We start from the raw sequence: 14629 nt of genomic DNA on the forward strand, positions 1-14629 counted from the left end.
CCTATCCCCTTCCAAAAACATATGCAGTAGGGAGTTTCCATGCTTCATCTCAAATCAAATGTGGCAACTGCAGAGAAGCTCATTTGTAATTCACTGGAACTTTAGATTAAGAAAGTAGTAAAACTGCCTTATCATCAACTTTCAAAATAACAACCACCAAACCTTGCCATTCCACTTCTATACACCTTATGAAAACAGCCATTTTAGCTTTATCCTTATAATCACATCATTAATCATTTGATTTTTTTTTCTCATTTTGATGGTATCAACTTTGTTCCAGACTCTCCAGTGGATTAGCCATGCTCAACACTAGCTTGCTTTATTTAAATCCTAACTTTGCTGACATGGTTCTCTGCTATTGTTGAATCTTATCAGCCCATTCCTTATGGCTCTCAGAGGCTTAAGGCCAAGATACTCTGTGTTAAACCCATCACCACATCATGCCAAACATTTCCTCCCACCCTATATCCCTGTATACAACCTTCTCACTACTTTCTCTTTTAAAAATCCCTTCTAATAATACATTTTACAGCGAGCATTTTTCTGGACAGTATCTCACCCTGTAACATGATTCAACATTCTCTTGAATAAAAGATTGAGAAGACAAGAAAGGACTAGAATTCAGAAAAGTGATTGTTAGAATCTGTTTTAAAAATAAAGACACTAAGTTTTTATCCATTTTCTTCCATACATGCCTATATGTACATGGATGAGCTATAATATATTGATATTAAGAGAAGCCTTAAAATATGCAATGCACCTCAACTTGTTTTCATACCTGTTCTATTAACTAAACACTACAGGTCTGGGTGTGTATGCGTGTTATAAGCCTCCTAGATGATTAACTCCATGAGTGCAGAACTATTATCTATTGTATCCCTAAAAGTGTATATACTGGCACTCGATATGTATTTCTTGAAAAAAAAAATAGGTTGGTACTGAAAGAGAAGAACAAGTCATAGGGCTTACACTAATCTATTACAAGGTTTCCTATGAAGATATGGTAATTAAGACAACATGTTTAAACAAAAGAATAGACAGACTGGTCAATGGAACAAAATTAAAATCTCCTAAGTACACATGCAAAAATAGTCAACTGATCTTTAACAAAAGAACAAAGACAATTTGATGGAGAAAGGATAGTATTTTCAACAAAAGGTGATGGAATAAATAGACATTCACACATTGGCAAGTGAGCAAACAAGGAAACAGCAGCATAAAACTAAACAGAGGCTTTACAACTTTCATATACATTATTGACTCAAACTGGGGGGCAGACCTAAGTGCAAAAGGCAAAACCATAAAACTCCCACAAATGACATAGGAGAGAACCTAGGTGAGTCTTGTTTTGGTGATGACTTTTTAGATACAACATCCAATGCAAGATTCAAAAAATTTTGATAAAACACATATCTAATAAGGAATTAGTATCCGATATATAAAAAGCTCAACAAAATAAGAAAGCAAAAAACTGAATCAAAATATAGGCAAATGATGTGAACAAACATCTCACCAAAGAATGCTACAGATGGCAGACATTAGTGAAAAGATATTTAACATGATGTCATTAGAGAACTGTAAAATAAAATAAGAATGAGATATCTCTACACAGAGATCTCTATGGTACTGGTTAAAGTCTAAAACACTGATCAGGATTTGGTGATGACACCAACTGCTGGTGAGGAAGCAGAACAACAGAACTCTCCATAATTATTTGTGGGAATAATTTCTATGTCAACAAAACTATTCTATATGACACTGTGCTAGTTGATATGTGTCATTATACACTTACCAAAATCTACAGAATGTCCAACAGTGAAATCTACTATGAGATAGGAATTTCAATTAACCATAGTCTATTAATATTGGCTTGTTTAGACATAGATATCAGAAAGTAATTACTATGGAAAACAAGATATTTGAACAGTGTCTTAGTACAATTCAGCTGCTATAACAAATATGTTCTCTCTCATATGTGGAAGTTAATAAAAATCATCTTGAAAGTAGAACAGTGATTACTAGAGACTGGAAAAGGGTCATGGAAGGATAATGGGAAAAGTTAGGTTGGATCTGATCAGTGAGTGTTGTATGCATGTATGGAAATATCACTCAACCCCATTAATATATACATTTAATATATGTTAATAAAAGCTTTTGAAAATATTTTCTTGTTAACTATAACAAATGTACAATATTAACATAAAATGCTAATAACAAGCAATTCTCAGGGAAATTAGGGTTGATGTGGGAATTCATTGCACTTTTCTTTTTTCTTCTTTTTAGGGGGGCAGAGGTTTGGGGATTAAACCCGGGGTGCTTTGTCACTGGGCTACATTCCCAACACTTTTTATTTGTTGTTTGTGGATAGGGTCTTGTTAAGCTTCTTAGAGCTTCGCAAAGTTGCTGAGGGTAGCTTTGAACTTGCAGTCATCCTGCCTCAGCCTGAGATTACAGGCATGAACCATCCTGCCTGCCTTCATTGTACTTTTCACTCAATTTTTCTGTAACCAAACATACAAAAAAAAAATCTATTCATTTCTTTAAAGAATAAAGAATGTATTATATTCAAGAATTTTCTGTTCTGGTGCAGGTTTTAATACAGGAAGAAGAAGGCCCAGCAGGAATATTTGAATCCAGTTGAAAGATCTCTGTGGGTGTGTGCTCACGTGTGTGTGTGTGTGTGTGTGTGTGTGTAACTTAGGAAGGGAGTGCTCTCTAGGATAGCACTGAGGATCCAGAAGAGGAACAAAACAAAGGTATGATATGTAAACTGAGATGAAGGGAAGTTTTAGCCAGGTTTCATGGAAAATCAGATATATCATGCACTGACAAGCTCAAAACTTTGAACCTTCAAAATTCTTACATAGAAACCTAATCCTCAATGTGGCAGTATTAGGTGATGTATTTGTGGAGGTAATTTAGTTACGAGCTCAGAGCCTTCCTGAATGAGACTGATATCTCTACTAAAGAGTCTTAGGAATCTCTATCATCATCTCGACAGTATAAGGAAAAAAATGAGAAGACAGCTTTCCAAAAATGAGGAAGCAGGCCCTCACTAAACATCAGAACATTGATCTTCAAGTTCCCAGCCTCCAGAACTATAAGAAATATATTTTTGTTGTTTATAATCCACCCAGTCTATGTTTTTTTATAGCAGCTCAAATGCACTAAGACACCATTCAAATATCTAATTTTCCATAGTAATAACTTTCTATCCAATATCAGTGTCTAAAGAATAGCAAAGATGCCAGGAGTCCAATAGCAGAGCTCCACGATGAAATAAATGTTGTGAAAGCTGACACAGAAGTTAGCAACTGACATTGATATAGACATTTCTCATGTTCAAAATAAAACTTAATACCTCTACGTAGATTCTAGTATCACCCTGAGGCATCTTGGAAGCTCCATTTGAAATGGTCACCAATAGGGACCGAGGCCAGTTTTCTGAGTGTTGCACAGGTAGTACTCATACAAGAAGAGATGGTGGAATGGCCAGCCACTGGGATCTGGGCAGGGTGTGAACTGTGTTTACTACCTTGTGCTGGGCATTGTCCATAACAAGGTTGTAGAGATAAATAAGATTCAATCTCTGCCTTTAGTAAACTCAGAGCTCCTTCTCAGCAATAGTCATAGTCATCATTAGTCATTAGTAGTCAATGCAAATAATAATAGTCATTGTTCATAGCTTTCTGTAGCATTTCACTGAAAGCTCCTTTAAAGGCAGGAACTAAACTTTATGTATTTGTAGTGCAGCATGTATGAGCTCCAGAGAGAGGGGGAAAAAAAAGAGGCAAAAAGAATGACTTTAAATTCAAAAAAAAAAAAAAAAGAAAAAGAAAAACATTGATTAAAAATAGGAGGAGAAAAGTAGAAGGAAAGCCGAAGAAAAGGAAGAAAATAAAAAGGCAAGAAAAAGTACAGAAAGAAAAGAATGAATGCAAAGTAGAAGGGAAGGAGAGAAGGAAGGGAAAAGGTGTTAAGCAGACTTGAAGAGTGGGAGAAGGGGAAAGAACAAGAAGGAATTGCTACAGAAGGTGAAATGGACCCTCAGGGGAAGCTCTCTGATGTTTAACACTGTTTTGGTATTTTAGTCAATGACATGGTTAAGACTTGTTATTCTTAAGGAACTATTATGATATTCTTGAGAGAAAAGGCATCAAAGAGAAGCCAAGAAGAGAACATTGTAGCCTCCTACATGTCTACATTTCTCATAGAAGTTTCCTGAAAGTGACTTGCTTTCTTCTCAGTGTGACTCTAGAATTCATCTATTAAGTAAATAAAGATATATTCCAGAGATCATTTATAATTTCCTTTGTCTTTAGGAGCATCCATACCCATCTTAATATATTGCAGCTGGCAATGATCCCCAAAATCACATTATGTGGGTCTGATTATTTGTGGAGCCATACTGCAAAGAATTTATTTGTTATTTTATTTTACACAGTGCCTCTTGGCTAAAAAATATATACATTATATAAATGAAGGTAAAGATAAATATTCAAGATAGCAAATGATATTTCCTACCTAACTGTAAACCCTATACTTTTCCTACTTATGACATTTGAGTATTTATTTCAAATATTTTCATCTATGTATACATTAAATACTACCACAACCCTCCACTTGACATGTGCGTGAGCGCACACGTGCACACACACACACACACACACACACAATTTTCTAACTATAGCAATAACTTCTGACTAGCCGCCACTTATAAGCAAAAGAGGACATCCGCTGCCCCAAAATACAAAGCAGATCACAGTGATAAAAAGAGGCAAATGAAACTGCACAGAAGTGAACAACTGAAAAAGAAACAGGTATTTTTTTCACCTTTGAAATCTAACTTGTTAATTCAAATTGGATTTTGTGTAATTAATTTTAGTCTTTTAATCCCTTTTAGATATCTTCAGATATTGCTACTTAATACTTGGAAATATTCTTTACTTTTGTTTTTTGACTGGTCTCTGGAATATAATCAACACTATACTAGGATTTTGCATTTCAACACACAAACAAAAACTATATATATACATATATATATATATATATATATATATATATATATATATATATAAATGCAACTCTCTTGTTTGCCTTTTGTTACCTAGTCCATTTCTGTTTTTTTGTTTGTTTTGTTTTGTTTTTCTGTTTGTTTGTTTGTTTGCATGTGCCAGGAATTGGATATTGAGCCCAGGGGCACTTGACCGCTGAGCTACAGACCCAGTCATTTATTTTTTGTTTTATTTTGAGACAAGGTCTTGCTAGGTTATTGAGACTGGTCTCCAACTTGTAATCATCCTGCCTTAGCCTCCCAAGAAGCTGGGATTTATAAGCATTGCCACAATGTCCAGCTCCTGGTACATTTTAAAATGTATTCCAAGGAAATGGAGTAAGTAGTTGATGTTCTAAATCTTTAACTTTGTAGGGAGCATTTACTCCTTAAAGCTCTTTAGAAATAAATATTCATACAAGAAGTGGAACAGATGTTTTGGTCAATTTGCTTAGAAAAATAAAATTACAGTAGTTTTTTCTAATACCTAAGGTAAATTAAATTAAGAATCAGTCTACTTCATTATGACTTTACTTCATGTGTAATATTAATTAAAATATCCAGTTCACCAACAGACCCAAAGCCAATAGCATTTTATTCCTCTGTGTTAATTCTGAGAGTGAAGAATAGGACCGCAGCTTCTAATTGAAAGAAATAACTCAGCTCACTCACACTAAACTTAAGAGCTATCTGAGAGTGTTATTACTTTTTTTCATCCTGCAGTCTAAGTTAAAAGAGATTGGTTGGCACTAAAAGTAAACATAACATATAACCGTCTCTCAGGCATTGTCAAAAGCAATATGGAGAGACTTATGAGGCTTCTTCTATGGAGTTTTAATGAACCTTCTTCCCTCTTGATCCAGCCCTAGTATCATTTATTTTTAAAGCAATTGGTCACATCTTTCTACTGGGATGAGAGCCTTTTGACTGATTCTGCCAAAACACAGAACAATAAGGAATGACAACAATTCCAAGCTGGAAGTCCATGGTGAGCTAAATTTTTAGTAAGCTAAAAATATGAGAGAAAAAGAAAGCAGAATATGAACATAGTTTTATAATTTAAAGTACTTATTACTTTGAGGAGCAAAGAGACATAGTGAATACATAAAAAAGTTCTTACTTAAATGTTCAAGTTTGATCCCATCTTTCTCTTTGTGTGTACACATGAGGGGTGGACCCCAGGACACTGTGCATACTACACTACTGCTCTATCACCGAGATACATCCTCCGCCCTGTTCCTATCATTTACTTTAATTTTTGTCTCATGGATTATACACTACCCTGAATACTTTCAGCATTTATTAAAAGGCCAATGCTGATCACAATCATAATAATGTGAAATTAAAACAACTATACAAGCATTCACCTAAATTGCATTGATTAAAGGTCATATCCACTAATAATGAGAGTAGCTAAGAAATTTTGAACTAAGCCATGAGTATCTCTTGGCATGGTTTATAGCACTTGATAGGTGCTAATAAATATAACTATTATTCTTACTCTCAAAATAAATTGACCTACTAAGAATTACATTTATATATGTAAAATATTATTATGACTTTTCATGATATTTACAATTTTATCAAAAATGTCTTGAAAAGTTTTCTTTGTTCCTATTTTTAAATATGTATGCCTTAAATGGTTTAAATATGAAATTGGAGTGCAATGCAAACAGAAAACATTTACTCCCTCCCTAAAACAAGGAATCTTCCCTATTATTATATTTCCTCACAGGCTCCCTACTATTAAATATTTATTTCACTGTCACAGATACTAAACTATAGCAAACAATTTCTCATTTTTTTGTTTCATACCTATATTTCCATGCAATAAATTTGATCTCTTTCTTGTCCCTAGAACTTTTTCTCTAATCTGTTTTCTTTGTTTTTCTTTTTCTTTCTTTTTTTTTTTCTTTTTGGTACAGGGGATTGAACTCAAGGGCACTCAGTCACTGAGCCACATCCTCAGCCATATTTTGTATCTTATTTAGAGACAGGGTCTCACTGAGTTACTTAGCACCTCACTTCTGCTGAGGCTGGCTTTGAACTCACGATCCTCCTGTCTCAGCCTCCTGAGCCACTAGAATCTAATCTGTTTTCAATGCACAATAAACAAAATGGCATAGTTAATTCATAATAAGACATAGGAGAAATGGAATCATTGGAAATATGAGAATTAAGAAATATAGTAGAGAAAAATTGCTGTTAAGTTAAACTTCTTCAATAATTCAAGACTTAATCATAATGAACCTGTGAGAGGTAGGTCAGATACTTAAGCTTATTGAACCTGGTTTGGTGAAAAATATTTCTACCTTTATTCCATGTAGCTCAAACTAACATGTAACTTCCTATAGTTATGAATATATGCCAAAAACAATCAACAAATTATGTTTTTTACACATTTGTAGCTTTATCATAATAAAGGTAAGAAATAACAAATATTCTCATATTACAGTTTAGAAAGTACTTGGAAACTACTTATGATCATTGTATTGTTAAGACACAATGATCAATGCTTTTATTAGGCTCATCATTTGATGCTGTTTTAATGTGTTTATTACAAGGCAAATAAACTATTATACCACAAATTTGTTTTAAAAACTATTTTAACTATAATTCTATGTAATTTATTTTAATACTATATATATTTTCTAATTTATGTGGTTAAAACATTACTTTAAAATGTGTTGGTAGTTTTCACTGGACCACCAACATGGACAACCATGACATTTTTGTATTAAGATCCTCTTGCTAATAAATACATCACTTCACTTGTTATGCTTTAACAAGTATTATTTGTACCAATGTGACTTGCAATAAACTAAAATTCTAAAACAAAATTTGAAAACATATTTTAAAATGATATAGCTTAAATCAATAGATAGTTCACGAAACCCCATAATCCTATGCTTTAATTTTATTGCACTATACTCAAACATCCACAGATCATAAAAATCATATATATTTTATGTACAAACACAGATATGTGCATGTGTATGCACATACAAACTAAGAACAGAAGATACAGGAAAAAATACAAAGCTTCAATATGAACACAAATACTATATTATGTAAACTACATTATACAAACTAGAATGTGTTAACTTATTGCACTATTAGCTTTTTGTCCCTGTGACCAAAGTACCTGACTAGAAAAACTTAGAGGAGGAAAATTTTATTTTGGCTCACAATTTCACAGGTTCAGTCAATGGTGGGCCAACACCATTGCTTTGGGCCCAAGATGAGGCCTATCCTTGTAAAAGGGCATGGCAGAAGGAAATGGTTCTGTTTATGTGGACCAGAAAGCAAGGAGAGAAAGGGAAAGGGGCCATATGGAAGATGCATCCTTCTAGTGCATGCCCCCAATGAACCACCTTCTCCGCTATGCCCTACCTACCTACAATTACCACCCAATTAGTCCATTCAAACTAAGTTGGACTATTGAGGTTATACTTCTCATAATCCAATCATCTCACTTCCTGTTATCAGCTCCACAATATAGAAGAGGAAGCAAACTTTTAAAATTAAACATTTATATTAACATTGATATGAAAATATTACCTAATATATTTGCATGGTTAAATATCCCACCCATGATTTTAGTTTTTTCCTCTGGTACAGAATCTAATTCAGGATTATACACTGATATCATGTAAATTTATACACCTTTAATCTAGAAGTCATTATTTATCTCTGCCAGATGTACTCTAAAAACAGAGAGATTAAGAGGCATTTTTGTCTTCTAGATATTTTTACCTGGAACTGGTGAAAAGATGATTTTGGATGGAAAATGAAAACAAATTAAGAAGCATCACTTTGTGTACAATTGGAAGGTTATCAAAGTACCACCTCTTCACTTAGTAGCTATTGCCAGGCAAATGGATTCATTAATACATGACCCTGTTAGTGACAGAAAAGTGTGTTGGTAAGTAATTTCGACATTTGGATATTGAAGGCCGTTAAGTATTATTCATGGAATGGAGAACAGAAGACGAATGTCCTCAGGTTGCAGACAAACAAGCTCGCAGATATGCTGGTTATACAGTATTTCATGCTGATTGTAATGGAGCAAGAAAGCAGTAGACTGCAGAGATCTCAATCAGCTGGAAACAAGCAACTCCAAAGAAAATACCTGCCACAGCAACCATTTCTGACTAAATTGCTTGTTATCTTTACAAAGCAACCCTCTTGGTGCCATTTATTTATATGTTTCCTATTACCCTGAGTGCAATTCTCAATGCTATATCGGTTCTTAGGGAATCATTTTTTCTGAACTGAAATCACTGCTCCCTCCAATCTTATGTTGTCACAGTCCCACATCCAGCACATGCAAGTGCAAAGTACTCCAGACAATATCTTCTGCTCCCTTTCCATAATCCATCCTGTCAAGGAACTGCCCCCAACATGTTAGCATAACAAATCTAATGCTATTCCAAACCTCTTATCTGAAAAACAAAATCTACAACCAAAGCTTGCAGTTTAAAAGGGAAGATGAAACTGAAAATGTGGCAGAGTTCTATTATCTACGAAGAAACTTGGCAGGCATCAGAGAAACCCAGGTTTCCCCAAGAAGATAACCATGGAGCCTGCAACTGTGGACACAAAAATGACAGTGGGGGATGGGTTCATCTCACTTATCTAGGGAAAAAATGCCCTGTTGATATAAAAGGCCAGTCAGACACAAAGTTAATCAGAAGAAGATGAGGGTAAACACTTTTAAGGAATAGTAGTAATCCTGATCATTTTCTGAGTTGACAATTGACCCCAACCACTGCAAAGAACAAGCAACCAAGACAGTGACAGTTCACCTCTGAATTTAAGAGGTGACATTAACAAATATTAATCAAAAAAGATGTTCCGCCCTTAGAATAGCTACACTCATTATCTCATCATTTTGCTGAACAATATCTTGATACCAGGAGAAGGGCATTTATACAAGTACAAAATTTGCTTCTAATTATATATATTTGGAGGTTAGTAATTTTCAATATTAAACTCTAACACATTTAGAGAAAGAACTTTTCTTTCCACTTCTTACAGATATATAATTTTTATATCTGTATTTACTACTATTGCTTTAATCGTTAATAGGAAATCAACACTCATAGTTCTGTGGTTGTCAAGGATTTAAAAAAAAAATTCTGGTAGTCTCCAGGCCTCATTGTTTTAATAACTTCTAAAAACCTGTAGTTGTTTTTTACTTGTGTGTTTTTCTTAGCACATATTCAGATGCAGTACGTTATCCTCTGACAACATAAAATTTATTATACATACATAAGCATACATAAATATACAGACACACAGAAATGCACATGGGCAGGACTGGCCCCACTGATTAGCTCAGTGCCACAGTATATACAGTGTTTACCAGTGTGAAATTACAGCCACAAAATATAGGAATAGGAGAACTGTAAAATTATTGTTAGTATAGACAGGATCTAAATAAATAATACTTTTTTTCCCTCAAACTATGTTAAAAGGTGTAAAAAATCTTATTATCCTGATAGACATTTGTCCCCAGTCACTATATTGTTCCATTTAGGGTTACCAAAAAGAATGTCAATCAAGTTTATAGATCATTGTGACTTTGCCACATATCTACATAAAGTATTACAAGAAAAGGTACCCCATTCTCCTCAGATCATCTAGTTTGTGTACTGTTTGTATAGTAATTTTTTTAGTCAGATTAATATTTCCATTTTCTTGTTCTATTTCACTTATATTTTATGAGGCTATTGGTTTAGTACTGTTTTTATATTGAGGAACATAAGTAATCTTTCATATAGAATATTCAGTTTTATTGAGGAACATAAGTAATCTTTCATATAGAATATTCAGTTTTAGTATATATCCATTTTGTCCTGCCAACACATGAGCTAAAGGCAAAATGAGGTATAAAGAACATTTAAAAACTAAACTAATGGAATATTTCATTATTATTCCATTATTCTAATAGTTACCTCACTGGCCATGCTCTGTTTTAATAAAACTAATCTCATAGAAAGGGAGAAACTAGTCTAAGGAAGTACATGATCTAAATAGTGTTGTTACCAATCAGTGGTAACAGTGCTGTGAAGCTGGGAATATAATTGTAGATTTATTAAATTGATGATATTGAACAGGCAGTGACTAAGGCTTTCTAAGACCCCTATGGCCTGAATTTGAGTAGAAAACTAATTAAAATTAAAATAAATGGGATCACTGAGCACAAAGCAATAATGCCCTCAAACTTCTTACCTTGTTTATATTTTAAAGAACAAAGAGTATATGATTAAACAATGTATAATTTTATCTTTCAAGGCTGCATTTTAGAAAACAAGGATTAAACAAAACAGATGTGGTGACAACTCAAATTCTTAAGGGCAGGTCAACCCTTAGTATCTGTAGAGCTTGAGTCAAAAAATGCAAATAAATATCACCCCATCACAATTCTAAATATTTAGACGATGTACATCAAACTAACAAATTTAAAGAAGATACACTCGATTCTTCCCACTTGACACATGTTCCTTTATAACAAAAACATCAAAATGTATGTGTGTAGATTATTTATATTTCTAAAAGTCAAACAAGATATCAGCACCACCAAGCTTGGTATTGGCAGTGGCTCAGGAGGCTGAGGAAGGTGGACTGCAAGTTCAAAGCCAGCCTCAGCAACTTAGCAAGGACCTAAGCAAATTAGGAGACCCTGTCTCAAAAAAAAAAAAAAAAAAAAAAAAAAACATAAAAAAGCTGGGAGTGTTGCTCAGTGGTTAACCACCCCTGGGTTCTGGGTTCAATCCCTGGTATGAAACAACAGGAACAACAAAAGAAATCAGAGACAATGAAATTCAATTACTATTGCATTATATTTTGAGGAACCTTCCTTTGTTTACCATGATGGCTGATCCCTTTCTACACATCCTTACTTACATTTGTTAATCTTTTGTCTTTCCTATCAAAGCCATCCTAACTGGCATGAGAGGCTATCTCATTGTGATTTTGATTTGTATTTCCCTAATGGCTAATGGTATTGATCATTTTTTTTTCAAGATATTTGTGGGCAACTTTTTTTCCTCTTTTGAGAAATGTCTATGATGATATTAAGTGAAATAAGCCAGACACAAGAAGACAAATATAACACGTTCACGCTCATATGTGGAGTCATAAGATAGTCGACCTGAATGTTGACTAGAGATTGGCAGAGGCTGGAAAGTCGAAAAGGGAAGTGACAAAAGCGAGCTTGAATAATGGATTCCAAAATACGGTTAGAGAGAAGGAATGAGTTCTGGTGCTCCTCAGCACCACAGGATGAACACAGTGCACAGTAGCTTATTATAAAGTTCATAAAGAGCTAGCAGAGGGTGGCTGGGGTTGTGGCTCAGTGGTAGAGCACTCACCTAGCATGTGTGAATCCCTGGGTTCCATCCTCAGCACCACATAAAAATAGACAAATAAAATAAAGGTATTGTGTCCAACTATAGCTAAAAAATAAAATTAAAAAAAAAGAGCTAGTAGAAGGAACTCAAAAGCGCCAAACATAAACATAATACATTGAGATAGAAATGTCCATTACCCTGATTGATCAGTGCACACTGTATACACATGTTGAAATATCACACTGTATCCAAAAAATATATATACAATTATTACAGATTAATCTAAAAATTAGATTTAAAACATAAAGAAGACTTTTTCTGGATCTGTAAAGGCCAGAAATCAGTCAAAAAATTAACTTGTGCATTACTTTTCTGTGAATCTTCTTTTTCATAGTCCTATCAATATTTTATTTTTTGTAATTGCACCTATATTTTATTGGCATGCCAATTTTGTAGTATATTTTATATTATTTCTTTCTTATTAGAGGTATTTGTTTAAAATATTTTTTTTTTAATTCTTAACCCTTAGACCAGTTTAACATTTTACAGGTCTGCTAGCCTTTAATAGTAAGCCACAATTCTATGACACAACTTAAACTACCACAAATTCAAAATTAATTTAGTCTTTTGCTAAAAAAATCCTCATTCATTTTTCATAGGTTATAGTTTCTATTTTCAACATGTATCTAAAAGGGTGGTGGTAAAGTCAAGTTTAATATGGATTTCATCAAGATGTTCCATTTTTCAGTAGTTCAGAAACATTATATGGAATATTTGAATTGTTTCAAATAATGCCTCTGCAATAGACAGTTGAATCCCCATCTCATAATAATAAATTCATACTTCACATCATGGTTGACACACATACACACAAAATACCACATCTGGGTTTGGGCTAAAAAGCTGGCTCATACACATTTTTCTTTACATATTAGTGCCATTTACATAATGTTTTCTTTACTAATCTTTTAAACGAATGCATAAAACTGAAAAGGATTTTTTTGAAATTCTTTGACCCTTCTTTGGAGACATCTCTTCTTTTATGACATTCTGCACTTATCTTGAAATAAACAAGCTCTCGAGGTGAAAAGATTTCACTCTGTAATTGATAATAAGGTAGGAAAGTCAGCCAGAAAAGAAACTGCCTTTATAGATCCCATAGAAAAGGAGAAAAGGAATCATATAGGAGTCGGGTGTTTGAGGCCACCCTGAGAACAAGTCACAATCACAGGTTCTTTCTTTCTTTTGGTTCAGGAGGTGGAACTCAGAACAGAGCAGGACCTCATGCATGTTAAACACACTCTGCCACCTAACCACACTGGTAGCTCAACAGAGATCCTTAAAACAGAATCCACAAAGTTTTGTGTTCTGACAGAAGAGTGTTGACTCAATCATAACGTGGGTTTCTGTGATCATGATTAAAAGGGTCCTTTTTTTTTTTTTAGAAAAGTAGAAATAGTTACTTTTTAGTAATTTAGCTGTATGGATTTTCTACATGAGCATTTAGAATTTTCCATCTGGGGAAGTGATAAGGCCAGTAAAAATATTAACAGAAAAAGAGGAGTGAAGATGATTCCAAAAAAATATCATTTTTTTAGGACATAAATTGCAACATGATAAAAAACAAGGGATAAATGCCTTGCTTGGCACTTGTGTACAAAAAAAAAATCTATTGCATTTGTGCAATATGAGAGAAAATAATTTGACAGGTCAATTAATTTTGTTCTTTTTTTTACCTAAGTGCAAAATTTGGCCACCCAGCCAAAAAATAACCCTGCCTTCAGATCATGGCCTGAAGATGAATTGGGACAAGGGCTGTAGGGAACTTCCTCCTAAAGCTTGAACAGTAAGTTACAGAAGAGGATTAGTGCCCTAGATAGTGCTCTGCTAGTGCCACATAAATGTGGAACTCCAGGTGAAAGAAGCACTGTGGTTTCTTATTTATTTATTTATTTATTTATTTATTTATTTATTTTTCTCTTGCTGGGGATTGAACCCAGACAAAGCACTCTACCAACTGAGCAATATCCCCATCCCTCCCCCCAGGGGGTTTCTTGAATACCTTTATTTTGGCATGTGTGATTGTGAGATGCAGAGATCCCATCTATGGGGCCTGAGGACAGAACTGTTCTAGGATGTACTTTCTTTCAACCCTGTACTGTTAACAGCCGAGATAAAGTCATTCAGTCATAGGGAGAAACAGAATTAAATATTGCCA

Source organism: Marmota monax, unplaced genomic scaffold (genome assembly GCF_021218885.2).
Source record: "Marmota monax isolate L192 unplaced genomic scaffold, Marmota_monax_Labrador192_F-V1.1 WCK01_AAM20220418_F8-fsc00040, whole genome shotgun sequence".
In the NCBI taxonomy this organism is placed as follows: Eukaryota; Metazoa; Chordata; class Mammalia; order Rodentia; family Sciuridae; genus Marmota; species Marmota monax.